This window comes from Erpetoichthys calabaricus, chromosome 5 (genome assembly GCF_900747795.2).
Source record: "Erpetoichthys calabaricus chromosome 5, fErpCal1.3, whole genome shotgun sequence".
NCBI classification, from domain to species: Eukaryota; Metazoa; Chordata; class Cladistia; order Polypteriformes; family Polypteridae; genus Erpetoichthys; species Erpetoichthys calabaricus.
In genome coordinates, this window is record NC_041398.2 from 21441086 (window position 1) to 21456573 (window position 15488).

At 43.0% G+C, this 15488-nt stretch overlaps 1 protein-coding gene across 1 annotated transcript in view; it reads left to right on the top strand.

Annotated features, from left to right (window-relative positions):
• The first annotated feature begins 4713 nt into the window (after window positions 1-4713).
• Window positions 4714-15488, top strand: part of LOC114642127 (zinc finger protein 91-like) — a 54404-nt gene continuing 43629 nt past the window's right edge. Inside the window, exon 1 of the mRNA XM_051927793.1 lies at window positions 4714-4826. The gene's annotated coding sequence lies outside the window, so the exon portion shown is untranslated. The remainder of the gene's footprint in view (window positions 4827-15488) is intronic.

Consider the following 15488-nt stretch of genomic DNA (forward strand, 5'->3'; position numbering starts at 1 on the left):
CTATCTATTATATAGTGCCTTTCGAATCTATCTATTATATAGTGCCTTTCACTTCTGTCTATCAATCAATCTATTATATAGTGCCTTTCAAATCTATCTATTATATAGTGCCTTTCACATCTATCTATTCTATCAATCAGTCTATCTATTATATAGTGCCTTTCAAATCTATCTATCAATCAATCTATTTATTATATAGTGCCTTTCACATCTGTCTATCTAGCTATCAATCAATCTATTATATAGTGCCTTTCAAATCTATCTATCTATCTATTCTATAGTGCCTTTCACATCTATCTATCTATCAATCAATCTATTATATAATGCCTTTCAAAACTATCTATTATATAGTGCCTTTCACATCTGTCTATCAATCAATCTATCTATTATATAGTGCCTTTCAAATCTATCTATCTATTATATAGTGCCTTTCACATCTGTCTATCAATCAATCTATCTATTATATAGTGCCTTTCAAATCTATCTATCTATTATATTGTGCCTTTCACATCTATCTATCAATCAATCTATCTATTATATAGTGCCTTTCACATCTGTCTATCAATCAATCTATCTATTATATAGTGCCTTTCAAATCTATCTATCTATTATATTGTGCCTTTCACATCTATCTATCTATCAATCAATCTATCTATTATATTGTGCCTTTCACATCTATCTATCTATCAATCAATCTATCTATTATATAGTGCCTTTCACATCTGTCTATCTATCTATCTATTTTTCTATCTGAGGCTAGGGATCTGCACTGGCAATCGGAAGGTTGCCAGTTCGAATCCCATAAATGCCAATAGGGACTCTGCTCTGCTGGGCCCTTGAGCAAGGCCCTTAACCTGCAATTGCTGAGCGCTTTGATAAGTGAGAAAAGCGCTATATAAGTGCAAAGAATTATTACAACAAGTAATGGTGAACGGATATGAGTTGGCAGGAAATGACGTTGAAACGGGTAGACGAATACGACTTCATCAAGAAGTGACCGTAAGTGACGTCATCAGAGAATGTCGGAGGTGATGCTTCAGTGGCCATCTTGGAACCTGGAAGTAAGGTAATGCGTTTTTGTTTTCTTTTTTTTGGCTGATAGAGAGAGAGAGAGGGGGGGGGGGGGGGGGGGGGGGGGGGGGGGCGTTAGTACCGCAGATTAACTCTCGTCTCGCCATTTTTCACTCACCTCCAGGCTTGTTGACTGCCTCCTAATCGCACATGTGTGACACCTTGCTAAACTGTACTAAATGGCCAAATGCATGTAGGTCCCCTCCAAATGACCCGAGTTTCAAGTGTCTCATTGTTAACAGCTGCATACAATGAAGTGCTGACTTGAAATGTGGCACCTGCCATAAGAGGACAACTTTGCCACCAGTCAATATGGGAGTTTTTTCTCTTCTAGATCTGCCCTGGTCAACTGCACAACTCCAAACCAGAACATTTCCACCACCATGTTTCCTTCACAGCTGGTATGCTGTCAGACATGTCTGCTGTTACACCTATCCAGAGCAGATTGTTCCAGTTGTCTCTTTACATAACCACTGCTGCAGTCTCCATTTCTAATACAAATGCCATACTGTATCTTACTGTCAATGCACACTGCATACCTCAGCACTTCATATTCAAAAAATATGTTACCCATAAATAACTACATTACCCATAAATCCTCTCACAATATACCAACCAAACTTATCATTCTCATGTCATGCCAGGATATACTTCAAGAAAGAATTTCTTAATCAGAAGGAAAATGAAGAAGTGAAATCTTCTCATCCATTTTAGGCTTTAAATCGTTTAGATGATATCATTAGAAAAAAAAAAGTCTTCGATTTACGATTGACTTTACATTGACAAGTCATGATATATGTAGATATATAGATATAATCCAGGCGGCACGGTGGCGCAGTGAGTAGCGCTGCTGCCTCGCAGTTAGGAGACCTGAGTTCCTACCTGCATTGAGTTTGCATATTCTCCTCGAGTCTGCTCTGGTTTCCTCCCACAGTCCAAAGACCTGCAGGTTAGGTGCATTGGCGATCCTAAGTTGTCTCTGGTGTGTGTGCCCTACAGTGGACTGGCGCCCTGCCCGGGGTTTGTTTCCTGCCATGCGCCCTGTGTTGTCTGGGATTGGCTCCAGCCGACCCCCTGTAGTTAGGATATAGCGGGTTGGATAATGGATGGATGGATATAATCCAACATCTGTCTTTCAGTCCGCTTTTCACGAGAGAACTACTTAACAGATTTACATTGTTTTTTTAATTATAATTTGCTTGAACATTCCGGTTGATTTTGCGATTTCTCTCATTGCGCTAAGAATCATAGTTCGCTTGCTTTAGCGATTTCTTCGCTCGAATCAGAATGACATGCAAAGGGGCGGGGACCTCCACACTCACGCTCCAGCCTCGGGGAGTGGCCTTACCGCCGCTTGGTTAGCGAACGAGGGAACTACTTAACGGATTTAGATCGGGCTGTTTTCTAGAATTTGCTTGAACATTCCGGTTGATTTTGTGGTTTCTCTCATTGCACTAAGTTACATAGTTCGCTTGCTTTAGCGATTTCTTCGCTCGAATCAGAATGACATGCAAAGGGGCGGGGACCTCCACACTCACGCTCCAGCCTCGGGGAGTGGCCTTACCGCCGCTTGGTTAGCGAACGAGGGAACTACTTAACGGATTTAGATCGGGCTGTTTTCTAGAATTTGCTTGAACATTCCGGTTGATTTTGCGGTTTCTCTCATTGCACTAAGTTACATAGTTCGCTTGCGACAGCGATTTATTTGCGCGAATCCCAGAGAGCGGCTGGGGCCCTCCTCACTCACCCGCCGGCCTCAGTTCGAGTCGCTGTACTTCTCGTCACGTGTTGAAGTGTATCTTGTCTCTGCTTGGCTAGTGATACCTGTTTGATCAGCAGACATTATCATCTACAGATGGTTAAGGAGTAACGTTTGATGTTTTTGAGAGAGAGAGAGAGATAAGAGCTACGTGTGTTGTAGAGGGTAGCTGCTGATTGGCAGAGATATCACGGCCACGAGGTTTTCTCCCCACGCAGGGAACGTCAGAGCTGAACACGATTAGATACAGTGACAACGTTTGACATTGGAGCGTACCTACCTTCCGCTTGGACAGAATTACATTTATTTTTTTTAAAGTTTGTCCTGTTTCACAATTGCATGGGCAGAGCCGCGGTGGGACAGCTAGTATTAGATAAGAGCTGCTATCGGCAAGGAATGTTTTATAATTAAGCAACTGGACTGGAACATAAAGCTGCAGCCAGTGCGGCCCACCATGGCAGGACCGACGCTGACCACCCTTAATACAGAGTATCCATCCATCCATTTTCCAACCCGCTGAATCCGAACACAGGGTCACGGGGGTCTGCTGGAGCCAATCCCAGCCAACACAGGGCACAAGGCAGGAACCAATCCCGGGCAGGATGCCAACCCACCACAGAACACACACAAACACACACCCCCACACCAAGCACACACTAGGGCCAATTTAGAATCGCCAATCCACCTAATACAGAGTAGTTGTTCTCAATCTCGGTCCTGCAGACCCCCTACAACTGTTTTTCGATCCGACCAACTTTTGTTTTTAATTGGCCTGCTGGTCTAATGAAGTGATCTGTTATTACCCTGTTTCTTCGTTTTGGATCCAATGTAAAATTTATGAAAATAAGTTTGGTACTTCTGCGGTGGGTTGGCGCCCTGCCCAGGATTGGTTCCTGCGTTGTGCCCTGTGTTGGCTGGGATTGGTTCTAGCAGACCCTGTGTTCGGATTCAGCGGGTTGGAAAATGGATGGATGGAAGTTTGGATCTTTTTTAGTAAAAGCAGTTTTATGGGAAATGTATTTTTTACAATGTTTTCATCCTGCTTTCCATTGTTCTTTTCCAGGTTTTCTGGTTATTTGATCCATTATTTACATATTAGTGAGTCTGACGCTAAAGTAGTTGCAGCCTTCATCATTCAGTGTTGTTTGCCCGGGTCTCTGCTCTGCTACTTTTTAATTGTCATTATTAGGATACAACAAAAGAAGTCAACAACGCAGGAAAAAGGGTCAAAATAATAGAAAAAAATCGGGTAAACGTTTAAAAAAAAATTGAAATATTTGAAATATAAATATTTTATAAATGTAAAAATTTCTGAATGCAGAATAAGAGAAGAAAAAAAGATCAGCTAATTTAATGAGATCAGTTGTTATCATTGATTGCGAATCTGTTTGAAACAAAAGCCTGCAGCCACAGAGGATCCCCAGGACTGAGTTTGAGAATCCCCTGATGTAGAGTGTGTAATAACATTCCAAAGAATATAATCTGGTTAGAATACAAGGGTGTTGTACCGTGTTAGCCATTATGGGTGTAATGAGAAGTCAAGCAAAATGACACTTTTATCAGCTAACTAAAAAGATTACAATATGTAAGCTTTCCCGGTAACTCAGGCCCCTTACATCTTGCCTGAAGCTTCAAAAGCCTGCATATTGTAATCTTTTCAGTTAGCCGATTAAAGGTGTCATTTTGCTTGACTCCTCAATGTGATAGAGGAAACAGAAAGGTTTAAAATTAAAAATTCTCCCTCCAGGTGCAGGTGGCAGTATCTCTTTCCAAAAAGCTCGCAGGAGCGAAGGCTTCCCTTAGAGTCGCGCGTTGATGACGTGATCTGCCGTCGTCGGGCTTTCAATGGAGTCGCGCGCTGGTGGCGCGTTCTGTTGCCGCGTGCCGTACGAGTCGCGTGCCCGCAATATCTTTTCCTTTTGAAATAAAAAGCAAGCGGAGTTATAGAAGAGAAGAGAGAAAGAGGGGCGAGAAGACGGAAAAGAAAGGGGTGTCGGTGAGTACCATGGGGGAGAGGACAGCAGGACTTAACGGTGTCGAGCTGTCTGCGCCCGTTTGATACCCGGTCAAATCACACGCGCTTGACATGTTCGCAGGCTTAATTTAATTTATAGCGATTTTTTTTTTTTTTAATTCTAATCAATTGCTTTCAGTGTATTCTTTCTGAACTGGCAAAAGGGGAAAATAAAAAAGTAAAAATCTGTACTTACAGCTTAACTTGATTTCAAGACACGAATTCATTCAGAATCAGAATATCTCTTTTGTTATTGTAACAAATACAACGAAATTAGATGCAGTCCCTGCGGTGTCAAAATATAAATAAAATATAATTAAAGAAAGGATAAGAAAAAATAAGGTAGAACACAAACATTCAACATGAGACCTTAATTGCACATGAACACTATTGCACAAGATGTCATCTATTGCACTGCTGCATTGGAGGTGATGAGGTGGCATTCAGTGCCCTAAGGGTAGAAACTCTTATTCAGTGTATTAGTCCAAATGCTTAAAGTGGCTGTGACGGCTTGACTAACTGTGAAGGGTCTATTGTCGGGATGTTCCCATGATTCCCTTGCTGCTCTTAAGTTTTGGATCTCCTCGGGAACAGTTTGCCCAGTTCCTCAATTTTGGTGCCAGTCATGCCATGTGTTCTATGCGTGAGTAGGACAGCCAGGACGGCAGGGTAAAGCGGGCACAGGTGTGGGCAATGAGGCCGTAAAGCTGCCAGTCTGGTCAGCGGGCTCAGTGACAGCATGGCAGCATAGGTGGCGTTATTTATTCTGTGCATTTGCTGGTGCCATCTTCTGGGAGTAAAAGCCTGAAGACGGGTATTCCTTAAAAACGGCAGATCAGTACACAGCGTGACATGTGTCTGACTAAAGAGATGGCCGATTTCATATAATGCTATGGAAAAAAAAAGACAGGGGAGTAAAAGAGAACCAAGGCTGAAGAAACTCGAGGTTCACAGTTTGTGTGGTTTATATCTTTATATAATACACCATTTGTTATTTTTATGTTTTTCCAGGGCAGTTTGTCTGTCATTGACAAAATTAGAAGAAAAAAAAATCAATAGGGAATGACCTCATTAAGATGTGACATTATAACAGTTCTTGACATTTTCACCAGACGGTGATTTACTATTTAGTAATGAACTCCTGAGATTAATTTAAATGGTGGTGTAACTGGGACTACAGCGACATTTGATGTTCTTAAAAAGTTGCCAGCTTTCTCCAAGGTTTTATTTCTCATTGAGCTGGAGCTTTCATGGACTCTCAGGCCACAACACTTCATCATCATCATCATCATCTTCATCATTATCCATACAAGGAACAGACTAAGACCCGACTCTTATGTTCGTGACTTACCGATCACGAGTTGCCACTAATCCCCTTCAATGGAAAAAGAAAATGGCCGACATAAACCCAGCTTGTTAAATTAAGTGACTCTTGTGGAGTTCACCATCTCCCCCCACTTTAGTTAAGTCATTGTCTTCTTAATAATGTCTTGCAGGTCATTTCTACACTTACTGTAAGTATAAAGTGACACACAGGCTTACTCTGATAAAGAAATGAGGAGCTCTCCGTCAGTAAATGCTGGCCCGCCACCGATGATTATTTTGCAAACGTATCGACAATTTTTTCCCCCGAGTTAATCTTAGGACTCATTTGGTCCAAATTATTCCAAGAGGCCTATGAACATGGGCCGTGTTTGAATACGTCATATGTAACATTTGAAAATATCAGGATATGGGAAAAAAAACAGAACTAAAATAACTCCAACAAGAAGGCAAACAAGGCAACGCTGTTACCAATGGGGGGGAGGCCACTAAGAAAAAGTGTTGTCATTTGTACACGGTGTGAGCGAAATGTGTGCAAATCCTCTGAAGTGTGCGCTTTAATCAGAGCCGAGTTGTGTGATTTGTAATTTTTAAGCTGTGGAGCTGGGGGAGGGGGGGAATCAATTATTAAAGAGGGGGTCTTTGTCCCAAACATTATGGAGGGCCCAGTATGTGATGCCATATCAAAGATAAAGGCCTTGGTTATAGCGGGCACAAGGCAGAAATTTGGTGGAGATTAAGAATTAAGGCTGCTGATTAGTGCTGGGCGGTATACCGGTTCATACCGAAAACCGTTTTTTATTTTTTTTATGAAATGGATTTTTCTTATACCGCAACACCGGTTTAAATTGCCTAAACGACATTCGGAACGTGGCGCAGCGGGAAACTGTTCAAGTGGGGACATTTTTCACTGCTACACCGCTAAACACAGATTTGTTTCACTAGGGCTCTTTTTCACTGCTACACCACCAAATAGTGGGCGGTAGCATAGGAATGCTGCGTGGTGAAAATGGACAGAGAGCTGAAAAAAATGAGTCACGTCTGTCACCTGGAGATGCTGTAGTTTTAAAAGGTCAGATGTGTAAATACTGTTTCTATAGTACTGGATAATACTGCAAGCCAAGTTGTACTTTTATTTGTTTTCAGTACAGTGTAATGTACCTGGGTACTGTGTAATATTGTGACGACATGTTGACTTTATTCTCGTACTTTGTCATTAAAGTAGAACATCGTAAACTAAACTTCATCGTGAAATGAATATTTAATTTACTAGATTTTCTCAAACCCCATCATAAGTTATATAGCACATTAAATGCTTTGTGTTAAGTGTTCCCCGAGCTTCTTAAACTGACTTCCTCTGCACTAAGAGGAAGCACCGGCACCGGCAGCGGGAGCGATCGCCGCACAGAATCCATTCACATGATATTCATGCTCTCTGAACATTTAGAATGCCAAGATAAATACTTGATATAAATAAATACTTGAAATACTTGATATAAATAAATACTTGATATAAATTCTAAATGTTCAGAGAGCAGGAATATCTGGGACAACTGGGTCGGGGAACACAACACAAAGCATTTAATGTGCTACATTAACTTATGACGGGGTTTGAGAAAATCTAGTAAATTAAACAATGATTTTAGGATGAAGTTTAGTTTACGACATTCTACTTTAATTATAAACTATGAGAATAGAGTGGAAATGTCGACTTTATTCTCCACGTATAGTTTTTTTTTTCTTCCCTGTGTCCGTATTTTTTTTTCTTCACCGTGGCCCTAATACGATTCCGTAGGGCTATACCACAAATACAATCATAAATGCAAGTTGCAGTTGTATTATTTATGTATATAGCTTAGCTTGAAGCAAGGTCCATATTAATGCAGTTTGCCTAAATGATAGTTCAGTTGGTAAAGATGTCATAATAATAATAATACGTTTTATTTATATAGCGCCTTTCCCATGCACAAGGCACTTACAGAATATAATAAAGAACTGCAGTGTATACAATATATAGCATTGTACAAACCAGATAAATAAATAAAGAAGATTAAGACAGTGAATTCTGTCATCACCAAGATTGCACTTGTTTTATTTTATTTTAATTTGGTGAATACTGTGTAATGCACCTGGGCTTTTGAAGCCTTGAAGTAATAGTGCAACTATCAGTAATAATACAGTTATTTATTTTATTGTTATTATTTGTTTAAATATTATGCAGTTTAATGATGGTAAAGTTGTTTAAAAAGTCACTTTAACATGTCAGTGGACAGAGATTGTTAACATTAACAGAAACTGTACTTGTTTTACAAAAAATATTTATTTATTCCTTTTCTAAGACATGTTCAGTGCAATACAACTTTTGACAAGCACTTCTGGATATTTTCCTAAGTCTAAATACCTCTTTGGATGGTTGAAAATATGTTGTCAAAATTATAATTTAAGTTTTTGCAAAATTTGTTAAATAAAAAGGTTCTATATTTTGACTGCATCTGTCATGCGATGTGATTTCCTTCTCTTCATTAGTGCCACCCCCTTGAAAACTATCACTTTATGGGGCCATGCAAACCTGTATTAATACTTGTGTGCACATTAAAATGTTTTTTTTTGTACAATGTACAATGCTCTTGACAGTGGAATAGGTTATTCTTAGCCAGTAATTGCAGTGGAAAATGTGTTTAACATCCACTCATGCATGGGAAAAAAAATACCGTCAAATACCGTGAAACCGGGATAATTTAGAAAAATACCGTGATATAGAATTTTGGTCATACCGCCCACCCCTACTGCTGATTGATATGCAAACAGTGACATTGTTGGTCTCCATTTATGTGGAATCGGTTTCTTTGTGTTGTGACGCATGATTCACTGTCCTGCACCCGATAAACGAGGCTTCAGGGTGACCAGCTTTATTAATTAACTTCAAACAGGAGCAGCAAGCGTATTTATTGACGCCACTCCATGACAGACAAGCACAGCAAACGAGCAGTGACTTCATTACTCCTTCTACCTCGGCTCCCTCCTTCAGTCCAGACGCTGATAGTCTTCCTCGTCAGGTTGGTCCCCATGGCTAAGATCAGGTCGTCCTGGAGGAAAGGGGACAAAGAGAAAGTGGGCCAGGTCATTGGGTGAACTAAAGTACCCTGCGGGTTGGCTGATGGACACATTGCGTGGCGGGGCTGTGAGTGAACTCGATGTTGCAGTGATGAGCCTTCTATGGCCGATGGACGCGCTATATGACAGGGCTGCAAAGTCACCGTTGAAGCAGGACGTGAAGCGCTGTGGGACCGTGTGCACCTCGCAGTGTGTTTTAACAAATCTGTGTTATACGTGCACCACTTCTATGTTTAGTAGTCCGTAGGAGCCGTCCTTGTATTGGTATGTAAGAGTTTTTCACAGCGCTCTGGCCCTGCACTCATACAAGAAATAAGGTGTGTTGTGTTATAATGAGGGCATCTTGGGACAGGCGTAGGGTCAGGGTCTGGGAATCTAAGAGGTGGCATCACCCCAACGGTGCCCATGTTTGGCATACAGAGGAACAATGAGGGTGCCCAAAATGAAAATGTGGTGTAACAGAGTTAGGAACTGCACAAGTACTGAATGGAAAAGAAGAAGAAGAGCAGGAGACATCAAGTGACAAACAGAAGGAAAGGCCAAAGCATTTGAGTGTAGGAAAGGTGCTATATAAATAAAATGTATTATTGTCATTGTCATCATCATCATCATTATTATTAAAGCAAATCACATTTTGTGGCCAGGGTCTCCAGTTATTCCTCCTGTCTGGTTTGAATTTAATGGTTTATTAGTATTTGTTGTGGTATTGTATGATGAAGTCAGGAGTGGCAAAGAAGTACGTAAGAGTTGTACAGGATATGTAAGGGAAGTGTGACCGTGGTGAGGTCTGCAGTAGGAGTGACGGAGATGGGATTACATCAGGGATCGGCTCTGAGCCCTTTCTTATTTGCAATGGTGATGGACAGGTTGACAGACGAGATTAGACAGGAGTCCCCGTGGACTGTGATGTTTGCTGATGACATTGTGATCTGTAGTGAGAGTAGGGAGCAGGTTGAGGAGACCCTGGAGAGGTGGAGATATGAGAGGAGAGGAGTGAAGGTCCGTAGGAACACCAAGACAGAATACATGTATGTGAATGAGAGGGAGGTCAGTGGAATGGTGAGGATGAAGAGAGTAGAGTTGGTGAAGGTGGAGGAGTTTAAATACTTGGGATCAACAGTACAGAGTAATGGGGATTGTGGAAGAGAGGTGAAGAACAGAGTGCAGGCAGGGTGGAATGGGTGGAGAAGAGTGTCAGGAGTGATCTGTGACAGACAGGTATTAGCAAGAGTGAAAGGGAAGGTCTACAGGACAGTAGTGAGACCAGCTATGTTATATGGGCTGGAGACGGTGGCACTGACCAGAAAGCAGGAGAAAGAGCTGGAGGTGACAGAGTTAAAGATGTTAAGATTTGTATTGGGTGTGACGAGGATGGACAGGATTAGAAATGAGGACATTAGAGGGTCAGAGAGGCGAGATTGTGTTGGTTTGGACATGTGCAGAGGAGAGATGCTGGGTATATTGGGAGAAGGGTGCTAAAGATAGAGCTGCCAGGGAAGAGGAACAGAGGAAGGCCTAAGAGAAGGTTTATGGATGTGGTGAGAGAGGACATGCAGGTGATGGGTGTCACAGAGCAAGATGACGAGGACAGGAAGGTATGGAAGAAGATGATCTGCCGTGGCTTTCTTTCTCTCTGTTCCCTTTTGCTTTTCTCTCGTTCCTCTCTTATGCTCTCCTTTTATATGCTGGGGAAGCGGTTGCAGGTGCAGTCGCCTGATTTGTGCCCCAGGCTGATAAAGAGACAATCAAACTGCCCGCATGTGCTAGTGGGGCAACGCACGGTTGGCTGACCACCTCGCACCAACCCGGAGACGAGCCACCATCTTCTCGGACAATCGCTCAACCCCCGCTTCACTCCACCAGTGTGAGAGCGTCCAATTTATTTATTGATTTAAAATCAGCGCAGCACCACGGACCACTCGTCACAGTCCCCAAGCCATCTCTCGTACATTTCTACACGCACTCGTTGTCCACTTTATTAGGCACACCTGGGGTGGGACCCCTTTTTTTGCCTTCAGATCTGACATAATTGTTTGTGGCACCGATTCAACAAGGCGCTAGAAACATTCCTCAGGGATTTTGCTCCACATTGACATGATAGCATCATGCAGTGGCTGCAGATTTGTCAGCTGCACATCCATGATACGAGTCTCCCATTCCACCACATCCCAAAGGTGCTCTACTGAGTTGAGATCTAGTGACTGTGGTAGCCATCGGAGTCGAGTGAACTCATTGTCATGTTGAGGATGATCTGAGCTTTGTGATGTGGTGTGCTATCCTGCTGGAAGGAGCCATCAGAAGATGGGGACACTGCGGTCATAAAGAGATGGATGTGGTCAGCAACAATACTCAGGTAGGCTGTGGACATTTTAAATGATGCTTTAAGTTGCTTTTGATAGATAGACAGATAGATAGATAGATACTTTATTAAACCCAGGGGAAATTCACATATTCCAGCAGCAGCGTACTGATACAATAAACAATATTAAATTAAAGATTGATAATAATGCAGGTGAAAAACAGACAATAACTTTGTATAATGTTAAATGTTAACGTTTACCCCCCCCCCCCCCCCCCCCCCCCCCCCCCCCCCCCCCCCGGATGGAATTGAAGAGTCGCATAGTTTGGGGGAGGAACGATCTCCTCAATCTGTCAGTGGAGCAGGACGGTGACAGCAGTCTGTCACTGAAGCTGCTCTTCTGTCTGGAGATGATACTATTTAGTGGATGCAGTGGATTCTCCATAATTGATAGGAGCCTGCTGAGCGCCCGTTGCTCTGCCACAGATGTCAAACTGTCCAGCTCCATGCCAACAATAGAGCTTGCCTTCCTCACCAGTTTGTCCAGGCGTGAGGCGTGTTTCTTCTTTATGCTGCCTCCCCAGCACACCACCGCGTAGAAGAGGGCGCTCGCCACAACCGTCTGATAGAACATCTGCAGCATCTTATTGCAGATGTTGAAGGCTGCCAGCCTTCTAAGGAAGTATAGTCGGCTCTGTCCTTTCTTGCACAGATCATCAGTATTGGCAGTCCAGTCTAATTTATCATCCAGCTGCACTCCCAGGTATTTATAGGTCTGCACCATCTGCACACAGTCACCTCTGATGATCACGGGGTCCATGAGGGGTCTGGTCCTCCTAAAATCCACCATCAGCTCCTTGGTTTTGCTGGTGTTCAGGTGTAGGTGGTTTGAGTCGCACCATTTAACAAAGTCATTGATTAGGTTCCTATACTCCTCCTCTTGCCCACTCCTGATGCAGCCCATGATAGCAGTGTCATCAGTGAACTTTTGCACGTGGCAGGACTCCGAGTTGTGTTGGAAGTCCGATGTCTATAGGCTGAACAGGACCGGAGAAAGTACAGTCCCCTGCGGTGCTCCTGTGCTGCTGACCACAATGTCAGACGTGCAGTTCCCAAGACGCACATACTGAGGTCTGTCTTTAAGATAGTCCACGATCCATGCCACCAGGTACGAATCTACTCCCATCTCTGTCAGCTTGTCCCTAAGGAGCAGAGGTTGGATTGTGTTGAAGGTGCTAGAGAAGTCTAGAAACATAATTCTTACAGCACCACTGCCTCTGTCCAAGTGGGTGATTGATCAGTGTAGCTTATAGATGATGGCATCCTCCGCTCCCACCTTCTCCTGGTATGCAAACTGCAGAGGGTCGAGGGCGTGTTGAACCTGTGGCCTCAGGTGGTGAAGCAGCAGCCTCTCCATGGTCTTCATCACATGTGATGTCAGAGCAACAGGCCTGAAGTCATTCAGCTCACTAGCATGTGATACCTTTGGGACTGGGGTGATGCAAGATGTTTTCCAAAGCCTCGGGACTCTCCCCTGTTCTGTTTTGCAGGCAAGACGTGGCAAATGTGAAAGAAAAACACACTACTTGCAAGCTACTAAGGGTTAAAAGCTGATGAAGCTGTTTTGGTCTAATGGCAGGGTATTCATAGAGGTGTCTGTCGTAAGACGGGGTGCAGTAAGCTAACCGGGGACAACTTCCTTTTCTAGGAACGTCTCTGTTAGACACAGGAAAGCTGACATTTCCTTCTTTGGGACCCCATCTGACACGTACACAAAACAGAAACGGTTGCCCGATGTGCACAATATATAAGTAAGGGGAAGGGAGGAGAAACTATAACACGCCAACTGAAACGCAGAACTTTGCTCTTCTGCCTTGCAACGTAGAATCCGTGTACTCATCTGTGACTGAATTAAAAGCTGAATGACTGAACTATTCCTGTCTTCCTCGGAGATCCCCTTCCACACTTACCGGCTCTGATTTCAGGGAGCGTTTTGAAGTAAGCGTCGCCACGCACAGCCACGGGATGAGGTGGAGGAAGAAGCAGATGGTCAGTATATCGTGAAACCCACTGCTGCCTCCGTACAGGAAGGGACAGTGATGAATCAATAAATGATGTCATTATTTGCGTATTGAATAAATAAACACTAGCCTTATCAGCAGTCCAAATAAACCCACGCACATCGTACGTCATACCCTTCCTTGTGTGATAAGGATGACTCTGAGACATCATAAAGGTTAGGGGCAGCCACCCGTATATTGTGTCCTTTCTGCAAAATGCTTTTGAAAAATAATAAACAGATCTTAACAGATTGGAGTCCACAATTGAACTGAACTCCTTCACTTTAAAGGCCAGTGGAGGAAGTGATGTCATCGGGGCCAAAACCGGAAGTGACATCATCAGTAGTGCCGGAACCAAGGGGGATTTCCCGAGAATGACCTGTAAGGGATTGAGGGAGACAATTAGTGCACACCTCGCTGCCCCCTGGTCAGACATGGAATTACAATTATTCAGGCCCTTTGGTTGTCTCCTATTCGCACGTGTGTGACACTTACAGTCGTATGATAAAGTTTGGGAACCCCTCTTAATTCTTTGGATTTTTGTTTCTCATTGGCTGAGCTTTCAACGTAGCAACTTCCTTTTAATATCTGACATGCCTTATGGACACAGCAGTATTTCAGCAGTGACATTAAGTTTATTGGATTAACAGAAAATATGCAATATGCATCATAACAAAATTAGACAGGTGCATAAATGTGGGCACCCCAACAGAGATATGACATCAATACTTAGCTGAGCCTCCTTTTGCTAATCTAACAGCCTCTAGACGCTGTCCTGCTATAGCCTTTGATGAGTGTCTGATTCTGGATGGAGGTATTGTTGACCCTTCTTCATACAGAATCTCTCCAGTTCAGTTCAATTTGATGGACAGCCTGCTTCAAATCAGCCCATAGATTTTTTGATGATATTCAAGTCAGTGGACTATGACGGCCATTCCAGAACATTGTACTTCTCCCTCTACATGAATGCCTTTGTAGATTTCCAACTGTGTTTTGGGTCATTGTCTTGTTGGAATATCCAACCCCTGCGTAACTTCAACTTTGTGACTGATGCTTGAACATTATCCTGAAGAATTTGTTGATATTGGGTTGAATTCATCCGACCCTCGACTTTAACAAGGGCCCCAGTCCCTGAACTAGCCACACAGCCCCACAGCATGATGGGACCTCCACCAAATTTGACAGGAGGTAGCAGGTGTTCTTCTTCCGCCATGCAAAGTGCTTTTTGTTCTGACCAAATAACTCCATTTTTGTCTCATCAGTCCAAAGCACTTTGTTCCAAAATGAATCTGGCTTGTCTAAATGAACATTGTCATACAACAAGCGACTCTGTTTTTGGTGTGAGTGCAGAAAGGGCTTCTTTGTCATCACCCTGCCATACAGATGTTCTTTGTGCAAACTGCGCTGAATTGTAGAATGATGTACAGATACACCATCTGCAGCAAGATGTTCTTGCAGGTCTTTGGAGGTGATCTGTGGGTTGTTTGTAACCATTCTCACAATCCTGCTCATACGCCTCTCCTGTATTTGTCTTGGCCTGCCAGACCTGCTGGGTTTAACGGCAACTGTGCCTGTGGCCTTCCATTTCCTGATTCCACTCCTTACATTTGAAACTGACACTTTAAACCTCTGAGATGGCTTTTTGTAGCCTTCCCCTAAACCAGGAGACTCAACAATCTCTGTTTTCAGATCTTTGGAGAGTTGCTTTGAGGATCCCATGCTGTCTGTCACTCTTCAGAGGAGAGTCAAAGGGAAGCACAACTTGTAATTGACCACCTTAAATACCTTTATATCTCAGGATTGGACACACCAGTCTATGAAGGGTTAACGAGCTCATCACACCAATGT